The following is a 12535-nucleotide window of genomic DNA, read 5'->3' on the forward strand; positions in this document are numbered from 1 at the left end:
CCGGTACCTTCTGGATTGAGATTGTCTGCTTTTCTTGTTCATGTTGTTTCTTTATATCCTCTTGTCAAATTAAAATGGTTTCATTTTCTTGCTGACTGAAAAAAAGTATTAATAAACTTAACTTGCATTCAGGGAAGATAAGCAAGCCAGGGTGAATATATTATGAAAGTGTGGGGCCTGCAGTTGTTTCTTGTACACATACTGGGCTGCAGTCTTCTCATAGGAGGGAGGTCTTCCACGTGCAGGGTTGTATAAACAGCAAAGCTTTGTGATATGGGAGCGCAGCCTTAAAATAGCTGAACTGGAAGATGTTATGATAACGCAGTTTTTTAGCTTTATACATCTGTGCACAGTGCGTAACATCTTATTATGTGTTCAGAATGTGGTTTTGTTTTGTTTGGAGGAGAACGAGTGCAATGACAAAGCCTCACCACATTGGTGTGCAGAGAAGCAGAAATTAGACAAGGAGTCATAATGCTGGGGAGGCAAGATAACATCCTTAAAACTGTTCAATCTGATGGCTGGCGAGACATGCCACGAAAAAAGACAGAAAATAAATTTTAAATGCTTACGTGCCAGATGGCTAAATCTAAGTAATGGTTTTCTATTGTCCAGGGCTATTCATTTGTCAGCCCTAAAAATTTATGTCTTAAAAACTTCCTATTCAGTTAACATTTACTGGAGTTGATTTTTTGTAGGGAGGACGGAGTCTAGTCATTTGCCAGCCATAAGATAGATAAAGTGTATTTGGATTGAATACAGAGGACAAAGTGAATTTTTTTTTTTTTTTAAATAGATTACTAGTTAGAGTAAAGGAGCAGGGATCTTTATGTGAATGTTACTTTTTCCCCATTAATCCTTTAAAATCTTGAAGGTAAAACTGTATTCATTTTTTGTGTGCTGTTTATTAATATAATACCATGCTGAACTCTGTAGAGTAATGTATTCATTTCTCACTCTACTATTTTCATAAGTAATTCATTCACTTTTATTGGTGAGAGAGTCCCTGCTATCGTTTTAACTAGAAGAGTGAAATTTTGTGTCTTCCTTCCACATATACTCACCACATGCTTCCCAAGCTCAAGGGCAACATCTCTGATTGAGATTTGAGTTTATAACTTAATCTAAACACAGAAAGGAAATTGAGTACAATAAGGCCAGACATCCTCTCCGTGTGGCAAATAAGGCTTCATTCTCTAAACTCACAAGGTCATGGGAAAGCAAGTTTGGTCTCTGAAATCTGCAAACTAAAAGGCCCACATCCTGCACTATGCCATAGCTTCCTTGCATTGCATTGGGCCATGTCTGTGGGTACAAGTTCTTCGACCTTAGTAAAACTCAGAGACCCCCATGGCCTACAGAACTCCTTATTCCAATAGATGGAAAGCTAAGTTTTTAGATGAACAAAATGTGAGTCTCACTGCATTTTAGAGGTGTGGTAAGAACAGGGGAAGGAGAGCTGTGAAGAATGCTTATATTTTTAACAGGAAGGCCAGTTAGATCCTGATATTTTAATAGGGAGATGTTTTTAAAGAGCAAACTGTAGATAGTAAATGCATCATCTTGTGAAAGAGAAATCCTGATCTTTGTGAAGAAATGTGAACTCAGCTCTAGAAACTGCGACTTTAACTTGTGGCAGGATGACTTTTACTTTTCATGTTTTTTTTTAATAGGGAACGTTTCTCTGGAATTTCACAAATATACCTTTTGGGAAACATATTTTTATTTATTCTACCTATCAGCCATGATCAAAGGCTCAAAGCTGAGGCAGCCTTCACTTGTATACTAAAATAAGAAAAACATAAGAACTAAACCCCAATTTTTCTATTAAGTTTTTAAAAATTATATAAAACATCATGAAATTTGTTCCAGACTCTAATTATGTTCAAGTATTTCTAGTATGTGTTACATTAGAAATTGCATGAATTCATTGATATTGTTTTTAATTAAAATATTTAATTAAAACATGGGATAGGCTAACATTAAGGCCTATCCCATATAACAGAAAAAATAAGCTGAAATTATAATTTTGGAATACATACTTCCTAGAAGTTCAAGTAAGTGTCTTAACTTTCTGTTTATATTGCAGTACCTGAATATTCATGTTTAATACTTTCTTAGTGTGTTTCTTTCTCAGCTTCCTAAGTAAAAGGTCCTGAGTGAGCTAAAGGGGGATTTAAAACTAAGGAAAACTATCAGGCCTGACTTTTCATGGAGACAAAGTAAATGGGCACATAGGGCACATGCATGGAAAGGTAGGTGACACTCTTTACATTTCTGTGAATAATGACACCTCACTGTGGAATGCAAGTATCCCAGGTGAAGAGGCTACTCTTATAATGACAGGAGAATGCCCTCACCTGTGCGTCGTCGCATGCACCCTCAGAATCACAGTAATCCAGTGATAAAAGCCAGCTGGCTGACGTGGCAGGACTGGGTCCTAGTCTCTTCTCTTGTTTTCTTTTTATCTTATGTGAAAATTGATGCGTAGATAGAGCAGAGACCACAGTGTCTTTCTACACAGAAGTAGTTCCATAAATTATAAGTGCTGTTGTTTTACAAATTTGAAATCGACCAGTTCTATGACCAGATGCAGTTGAGGGTACCTATATGATTTAAGACAAGGAAAGCTTCCTCCTCTCTCAATAACGCTGCTCTCTAAATCTATTCTCTGTGGGCACATGCTCCATGATGGACAATCACGGAACTCAGCACACTGGCCCAGGGATTTGTCCAGAAGCAGGCTTGTGACCAAGCACAACCAGTAAGACTTCCCTGATGTGTGGGCACCAGAAGAGGTCTTTCTTCCATTTGGATCATAAGCCCAAAGACAGACTTGTGCTGGCAGTGGTTCTCTTTCCTAGTATTTAGGGGAAATCTGTCTGAAAATGAACCCAAGACCCAGGGATAAATGGAACCATAAGATTTATAGAAAATCTTGATGGCATTGTTAGAGCCCCTGCATCTAGGAAGATGTAGCCCTTGGATTTCCCAGTGACATAAATTAATATATTCCCAGTGACATAAAGTAATATATTTTCATTTTTCCTCAAAGCCATTTTGAATTAGATTTCTTTTGCTTGCAATTGAAAAGTTCCTTATTAAAAGCTTAAGAACACTCAGCCCCTAATGCTCTTCCCCTTCCAAAGCTTTTCTTTTTGATATCTCTCATTTCCTTCCCAACCTGGGTCCTCATGTGGTATTGCAGGTTGTGACTGACAATAAAAGATATGACAAAATTAAAGAATTACACAAATTGTAGTTTTATCTATAATAAAACCTGAAATTGGTTGCACAAAGAATAAATGTTTTAGGATTTTAGAGAGATGATAGATAACTGGGAACAAATATAATTCAGGAAAAGCTTCGTGCAGGAATTAAACTTGGACCTATAATAATACACAGAAGTTGAAGGATAAATAGTGAGGACAGGGAAGAGTATTGCAGGTAAAGAAAATAAGAGGACTAAATCACAAAGATTGGAATAAGTCCAAAGTAAAAAGCCGTGGGTAGAACGGTGGGGTCATATTTTGGCTGGCCAAAAGGTGTTGCTATTTAACAGAGGGATTTGAAAACCAGGCAAAAGATTTAAGATGTGATGGGGCAGGGAATAGGGACCCTTGAAAGTTTTAGCCAGGGATGTGGCCTGATAAATGGGATGCTTCACAAGCATCAGTATTACTATGCTACGCAGATGGGGTGGAAAGCAGAGAGAGTTGTGTCGGAAGTTAGGAGGCTATTTTCAGTAATGTTATGTGAGGTGACAAAACCTGGATTTAGGTTGTGGCAGTAAGAATAAAAAGGGAAAAGGAGAAATACATAAAGATATTTTATATGGAAAAATCCATAGGATTTGATTGGGAGGATGAAGAAACAGGTTGGGAAGAGTTAACGCCAAGGCTTTGATTCTTTGTGTCAGGACATGTTCTTACACATAGGGGATTTGAAGTAGTAAGAGGCCCACTTTGGAGGGCTGTACTATTGAAGTTTCAGGGTTAGAATTTGGATTCCAGGATATAGAGAACAGGACGGGCAGTGATTGGGAGTAAGCTGCAAAGAGATGATAAAGTTAAGAGAATGAAGGATGAGAGGTAAAGAGAGGCGGGGGACGGGAGGGAGAGGCATGTGTATGAAAGAAAAAAGTAAATTGTGAATATTTGCTGTTATTTCCAATTCAAATAAAGGAATAGAGGGTTATTATTTCCATCTTTGATTATATAATTTCTCTTCTGCTGAAAAGTTCGACTATGAATGATATTATTCATAGTTTTTAAATTTTGGTTTAAATAGAAATTCTAATATTTTTCACATACTTCGGCTTATTGTTGCTCACCTCCTGAGAAACAACGCTTACACTTTACTTTGGGGATTCCTTCTTCAACGATGAGACAATTTCAAAAGGAAGAGCAGTGATAGTAGATGTTTGATGATGAAAGTCAGAATCTGATGAGTCAATGAGAGAATTAAAGAGGGAGCCATGGGATGGAAGATTTTAGACCACCTTTGGCAATGAAAGGGATAAGTAGGAAAGAGAAAACTACATGGTGCTTGGAGAAAGTGGAAGGTCGAAAATTTCTCCCCTTTGACATGGTGGGGGAGATTTCTATATTTGAAGATTGAGTAAAGAGAAAAGGTAGAGTGTGCATGAATAAAGCATTGAGTGGGGCGTGGCCAAAATACTGTTGAGTGAAGCTCAGTGGTGAGGGAGTAGGGTTTACCTCTCAAGGTTCAGGAAAGCATCTAGGAGATGCAGACCGAGAAGAAAACAAACTTGCAGCTCTGATGATGATGATGATGATGCATTTTCTTTAGCTTTGCTTTCTTCACATAGAATTATTGATGGATAAAGTTGCTGAGGAGAATAGAGACACAGTGTCCATTCTGAGCAGGGGAAGGACATGAGTGAAGCAGGTTGTAGGACGAATGATCTTGCCACAGGTAATGCACAGGATTGTAGAATGAAAGGGAGAAACAAGAAGTTTGCAATAGCTCAGGAAAAAGTTAAAAAACAAACAAACAAACATGGTAGAAGGATAAGAAATGGTAAGGATAGGAGATTTTGGCTGCAACAAAGAGTGACTTTGGTTGACATAAATACCTGGAAGAGTTCTGTCAAATATGATTATTCATTTATATGTTTTGTTTACCCTCATTGTTTTGTTGGATATCTGCTTCCAACTTAGCATACTTGCCAATGAACTCGTCTAAGTCACACCCATGACTATGTGATCTTCAGAGATACTCGTTCATAGATTCCAGTCTGGCTCTAGGGGAACTACACAAAGACTGAGTAAATGTTGTATTCACAAATTCTTATTTGTATTGCCAATGAATGTGGTTTCAAGGATACTTTTTCCCAGATCATGTCCTTTCAGTCTTGTTCTATATTTATCTATCCAACTTCCTCATGAAGTTCCTATTTAATAGTATTTATGCTCATGGCTTGAATGAGATTTTATGTTGATGGCACGAAAATGAATCATTTGTTTTCATGATTACAAACGGACACTGGGATTGTTGTCTAAGAAAAGGAAGGGCACCCTGCGCCAACATTTAAGCGCCTGGCCAGCAGAGCCCAATCAATATTGGCAGTATATGTTTTCCTTTCAGTAACTGACAGATTTTGAAATTTATCCCCAACTTCAAGGACTGTCAGAAGAGTTTAAATGTGAACTTACCCATCGTTTCTATTAATGTTTGGGGAAGACATGGTGACAGATATTGGAAGAAAAACAGAATGCTTATTGAAATCTCTTTTATTCTTAGTTTTTCAAACTACATGACCTATTATTGAGCATTAAAAATATAATAATATCCTAATACACAGCTAAAAGCACAGCTCTTTGCTGTGCAGATTTCTACTGCAGGGAGTGGGAGGATAGTGCTCTTTTAAAAATACCTTGTTTTTAAATTAATGATGTGTTTATACTCAGTTTTAAACAAATTATAGTTTCAGAATCACCAAAACCTATGTGGTTATTGTTTGGAAATCATTTTCCTTTCTCTACCTGGCTTTCAACTTTTCAATTATTAGGATTTGAGTTCATTTTGGGGTCTGTTAATTCAAAATCTGATGGTCAAAGAGTTAGATTTAAGAATCAAGAGTCTAGCATCCTAGATGTATTTCCTAGAGATTTCCTTAGTAACCTTGAGATATCACTTTAGTTCATTTGCCACATGGAACTTTCCTTCCTCTGTCAAATTTTGTTAATGATAATTGTTTCTATAGAACTCCTAGGAGATTTAGAAGATAAGAGGAATTTGGTTGAAATGATATATTTTTGCTGATAAATATCTGCAATGGCTTTGAGTGTGTATCAAATATCATTTGCATAGAATTGCAGTAAGCTAGGTAGCCATATTTGTTCTCATGGTTACTTTTTTTTTTTTAATGTTTCCTATAAATATTTCTAGGAGGCCTGTAAAATGAGAAGTAGTTCTCTTTGAAATGAGGAACAGAATAAACATATAGATTACTCATGAGCTTTCAGAGAAGCTTGTGCTGTATTCCTGACATAAATTGTTGTGGTTCTTATTCTTTCTGGGGTCAGAAATAAAAACTTTCAATGCATGCTGTCAAAAGATTTCTTGGGAACAGAGATAAGAGCGAATTTGTGTCTTTTTATCAGTGGGTCTTGTCATTTAGCATTATGGTACACTTAAGTTATCTGATGGGACCCTGTTATTTATGATGTGGCTTGTGTTTGTATAGAGTTTTATGGACTAGCCTAGTTTTTTTGGCAGTTTTGAAATGAGCTTTGAACATACTTCAGTAAAAGAAAGAAAAAATAATTGAGAATTATTTCTCAGTGTGTGGTCTTTTGCTTTCCTGAATTAAATGATTTAGAAACTATTTTCCCTAATATCTAGTTGGGAAAATTTTAGATTATACTTACTAGGATAGGGAAATATCTCTAAATATAAATTATGTCTCCTAGGATTTAAATAGCTATCTGTAATATATTAATTGCCATATTTAAAAACTTTGTCAAAGTCAAATCAAATCCAAGGGAAAAAACAAGAACTTACTTTGGTAATGCTGAATCTATGAGAAGGCTTAGGACAAATAGGCAACAGGTTCAGTTCAATGATTTTTAAAAAATAAATAAACATAATTACATTTATAGTAACATTTGCCACCTTACTCCTTCTTATACTAATGTAGTTAATTATGAGACTGCTTGGACTTCAACTCAATGTGATGTGCTATTTCTTTAAAAATGTTCTTTTTAGGGGTCCCTTATTGCAGTCTTCAAATGTCTAGATATCTTAGAGTTTTCATTAGATCTTGGGCATTGTATAGAGTACGATTGATATCTTGGTTGTTCTACTCACAAGTGTAAGTTTGTTGGTCATGTGCCGACTTCATGAGTCCTTTCATTTTCATGATTACTGCTTAAAAACTCAGTAAGCCATTCGTTGTAATTCCTAGTCTCCTCTGTAATTAAGGCCTTCTGATTGGATACACTGGGTTAATAATCCATTCTGCCTCATTATCCAGGCCTGTTTCAGCTCTTTGTAAAACTGCTCTTCTATATAATAACATTGAAAATAACCCTTGATTCTAAAACTAGTTCAATTTTTAACTGACAGCATTTCTAAAACATATTATTTCACACTTTCTCCTTCATCTGTCTTGTGAACAGACTCACTCGAACATTTACTTCTTGTCTTATTTGTGTCAGGCCTTGTACTTGACACTGAAGATCTAACAAAAGGCATCTGATCTGAAAGAGTTCACAGTTAAGTATACCCCACTTTGCTTACTAAGTCTCCAAGAAGAATAGTAAGTCATGTAGGCCATTTTTTACATGCACGGAAGCCCAACAGAAGACAGTTTTGTAGGGGAGTGCAACCTGTTCTAATTTTATGCTTTATTCTCCAGAGGCTTTATTTTGCAGTATATGGATGGACTTAATGGCCTTTGTTAATAATTCCTCAAGGTTCTAGTTTGAAGGAACATTCTTCACCCAGACAATCAGCTATATACATAAAAGCCATTAGCTGTGGGAAGGTTAGTCATAATTGCATCTGCACTCCTAATTTTGTGGTATATTTAGAGGCTCACGGAAGATTATTCAGAAATGCTGGATGGGAGCAGTTAGATCATTTTTAGCAAGGAGAGCTGTTTCTGAGTGGGCTGTGGAAATCTCATAAAAATGAGAAAGGATAGAATGGTTCTTGGTCCTTTTAGAATGAAGAAAGGGTATTGATTCTAAGAGAAACCCACAGGGTCCCAGGTAGACTGGTGTCACATGAAATAATAAGCGTCAGGAGACAGCTACAACTTCATGAAGAACGCTGATACCACTTATTTTTCTCCACAACTTCATTTGTGGACCTTTCTAAGGAAGGTAGATCTATGAATCCTGAGGTGAGGAGTTAGGAAATCTCTACAGCATGGCAGGGCTGGGCACCAAATGTCAGCAGTGCTCCCCTCCCTCAGGCAGTACCCCATCCAGGGTGCCAACACGGAGGAAACAGCTCACCCAACTCTCTCGTGTGTAATTTCTTTTTATGAAAGAAAACAATTTCTGGTCTCCAAGATGTATCAGATTTCCCAGTGTGTTAATATCCTCACCTCAAAGGAAGATTTCCCTTCCCCAGTTGGCTGTCACCATATTTGTGTGACTTAACTAGGATGAGATAGAAGGATTCACCTATGCCATTTATTACTGCAGTGGTTTGAGAAAATAGCCACCGTGCATCCCACATATGATACAGTTGGATAGTCATGAAACCACAAATTGCCTCTACATGATGGAGGAATCCTGCACACTTGGCAATTCAAAATTAGGATTTTTGTCTTTCCCTTTCCATTGGTTTCATCATTTATCCCCATTGTTCTAAGTAACTGCTCTCTTGGCCCACTCTAGGGGTGGGATTTTCTGACTTCCAGTCATGGTTCCTCTGGTTTTAGGGAAACACAACCTCAGGTGCCAGGTAGGCTCTGGGAGGGGTACCCCAGGCTTGTTTGGGAGTGACCCCAGGAGATGAGGATTTCATAGTGCATTTTGGGATATATTTTTGGAAATTCCCTGGTTTTCTAGGGCAAAGTGTGGCTGCACCACATCAGTCTTTACTCTTTCCTGTGCTAATTAGTGTTGAGTTCTATCAGCAGAGTCTGTGGAGCTGACTTTGCAGTTCCTTCTGTAGTGTATCATCACGGTTGCCAGTTTTCTCCAAATGATTTTTCTTCAGCTCAGTAATTGTTTGTTTGTAGAAAATGGTTTGGAGATGTTGATATCACAGACATGGCCTTTGTCCATATTCTGGAAAGACTGCCTTTCTGCTAGTTCAAAGACGAGGAGGGAAAAACTGTAGAGAAACTTTGACCTTGGTTTCATAGATATCAGAGTCATTATGGCAGCATCACTTGTGTTTCTAAATAAGAAAACCACTTAAGCACCCCCTTCATTTCTTCTTTTACAAAGCTTCTTGCTTTGCTTATTAAAAAAAAAATCCTATAAATGTACAAATGATCTTGTACTTGGGAAATCAATGGATGTGCGTTATATACTCCACTGAAGTATATTTATCATGCTGCTAACTTCTGCAGTAGGTTAAAAATACACAAAAAAGTCCTAGCTGGATTGTGTGATCAATTTTTCATTTATTGAAAATATCGCATTTAAAAATCATACATTTTCCAAACTGTAGTTATTTGCTACGTCCTGCGCTACTAATGTGAGCAGCTTAGCTTGGGAAAAACTTGCAACTACTTTTTGCTTCATTTTTCTCTCTCACAAAGCAGAGGTCATTTTGTGGTTGTTAAATGAAGTGATGCTAGCTCAGTACCTAACATAAAAGAATAAAAATTTGGAGTAGAATGAAGAGAGCTAAAGGATTGTAGAAGCCGAGGAGGCAGAAGTGTGGACACTGAGAGAAGCTTTGTGGGACAGGTGCTTTTCTTCTGATGTTGGAAATCAGCTGGGTCACATAGACATGGGAGGAGGTCATTCTATGCCTAAGGCACTTGGGTGCTGAGAAACAGGACTGAGAAAGTGTGGTTAGTTTGGCTGAAGAATTGTAAGGGATAAGCACTGAAAAGGGAAGCTCAAGCCAGATTATGGAGTGTTTTAGACACTGAACTAATAAACTGGACTTTGAGTCAGAGGGAGTATATGGTAAAATTGCCACGAAGAGCTAGATTCGCCCACACCGTCCCCCCTGACCCCCGCCCCGTCCCTATGAACTGAATTGCTGCTTGAAGCAACCTGTCTCAGGGCATGCAGGGGTGACCTGACACAAGTCTGGTCCATGGCGATTCTGCTCTTACTTCACTGCTAGCTCTGGGGAGCTGTGCCTGGAGCAGATGCATTTCTTTCATTATTCTAGGATGCATTTCCACTTTGCTATAATCCCTGGGCTGGAGGACTATTCTACAGCATTTTTATTAGGTCCCCCAGGCACTCAACCATGTTAGTTGCTGTACAAAGCACATCCAGTAAGCCTGGTTTGTAGAAGTGTCAGGCTCCTGCTGTTTTCCACATAAAACCCTCCTCCACTGCCACGCACACAGTCACTGCATTTTGGTGAGAGTAGATACTGTGCGTGGGCTTTGTGCTGTTAATTTGCTTTGATGGAATACAACAGTGTATTAAGCCTTATTGGCCTTTGGAGAGGATCAAAATCCACACACAGCCTCCTACTGAAAGGCCATGAAACCCAATCATTTTAGCATAGGCTGATATAGGGCGATTGTCCCCCTTGGTCCCCATTTTATAAGAGCATGAGTTTCTTGTTGATCCTTCACGGTGGACACATGCTCTCTCTTACAATCATGGTTACATAAGCCCCAAAGAGAGTGAGATTTGTTCTAGAGAAGTTTTAGAAATCATAATATTACTTTCCACGGACTCATCTACATTTCTAATTTATAGACAGGGAATATTAGATGGTATTGTCAGTTGCCCAGCTAAGAGACAATTATTCAGTATTTACTTCAGAGCTTAACTGGCTATGGCTTTTAATGATTTTGCAGTCACCGAGCATTCGATTCTGAGGATGTTTCCCTTTCTGTCACTGTTGATGAACTTCTCTATCAGTGTCAAGACTTGCTTGTACCAGCCCCTAATGGAGAGGATGGTAATGTTATGACTACTTCCAGGTCTTCTTTGACATAGCAAGCTTTTGTCAGATGTAGTTGTTAAGCTGATGAGCTATAGAACAATGAATATACTTGACATTCAATAAGTATTTCTGAGTAACTACTATGAGCCAGACACTCAAGTACTGAGTCATATTATAATGGACTTATGGAATTTGGATTCCGTTTTAATGTCAAACATCTGTATATAAATATCTCTTAAATAGAATCATAGGTTAAAAAGACATTTCAGTATTCCTGTGATAGCATTCACCACCTGGTCCCTCCCCACCCCCTGCCCCCATCTCCATCCAATATTCCACCACTGGCCTGAGACTTCTCTCTCTCTATTCCTTAGACATCTGGGTTTCTTTCAATTCCTTGGAGATGCCAAACAATCTTCTCCCTCTGATCTTGCACATACAGTTTGTTTTCCTGGAATACTCTTCACCCCATCACTCTTTCCACCAGCTAGCCACGACCCTGCATTCAGGTCTCAGCTTAATTGTGATTTTATTTAGGAAATCAATGTCTGATCTCCCAAGACTCAGATCTCTTTAATTTATGTTCCCAGACTTCTGTTTTATATATTTACTTTCAGAATTTTATATACCTAAGTAATTTGTGTTTTTTGGTCTGTTTTCTGCATCAAACTATTTCCAGGAGAGCAGGTATTTTGTTCAATATGCAGTTCTAACAGTACATTTCCAAAATGTATTTGATATTTGGGAGATCATCTTGTTTGACCCTTCTTTCACGTCAGAACTCTGAAGTTCAGAGTTGACAAATGGCTTGCCCAAAAAACAGAGTTAGAAGCCAAGTCCATATTAAACTTCCTGGCTTCCAGGTCTATGTCTACTCTACTCATGTGCCAGAATAGGAGTGAGGACAGCTGGGCTGTGGGAAATGCTTCTCTAAGTCGCACAGGTGACAGAGGTAACATTCTGCATATATGTTCTTGTCTTCCAGCCAAGCTGAGTTAGGAAAAATACTTTGACATATTTTCAGATTTACAAAAGGTTGTGAGAGTAGCATAAAGAATTATATACCTACATTCTCCACATGTCAATATTTACCTTTTTTATACATGCATCTATGTATCTCTCTCTCTCTTCTTCATCATCAGTCATCTATATATGCTCTTTTCCTGAACTGTTTTCCAGTAAGTTACAGACAGGATGCTTTTTTTTTTTTTCACCCCTAACTAGTTTAACCTGTATTTTATTTTTAAAAAAATTAATAACCACAACACCTTTATCAAAATCAGAACATTAAATATTAATACATTATTATATGATCTGCAGTCCTTATTTTGATTTTGCTAATTGTCACAGTAATGTTCAATCTAGCAAAAGAAAATCCAGGATCACATGTTGCATTCAGTTGTCACATCTCTCAGTTCCTTTTAATCTGGAAGCTTTTTTAGTTTTCAAAAAAGCATAGTCC

The sequence above is a fragment of the Rhinolophus ferrumequinum genome, chromosome 7 (assembly GCF_004115265.2).
Source record: "Rhinolophus ferrumequinum isolate MPI-CBG mRhiFer1 chromosome 7, mRhiFer1_v1.p, whole genome shotgun sequence".
Taxonomy (NCBI): domain Eukaryota; kingdom Metazoa; phylum Chordata; class Mammalia; order Chiroptera; family Rhinolophidae; genus Rhinolophus; species Rhinolophus ferrumequinum.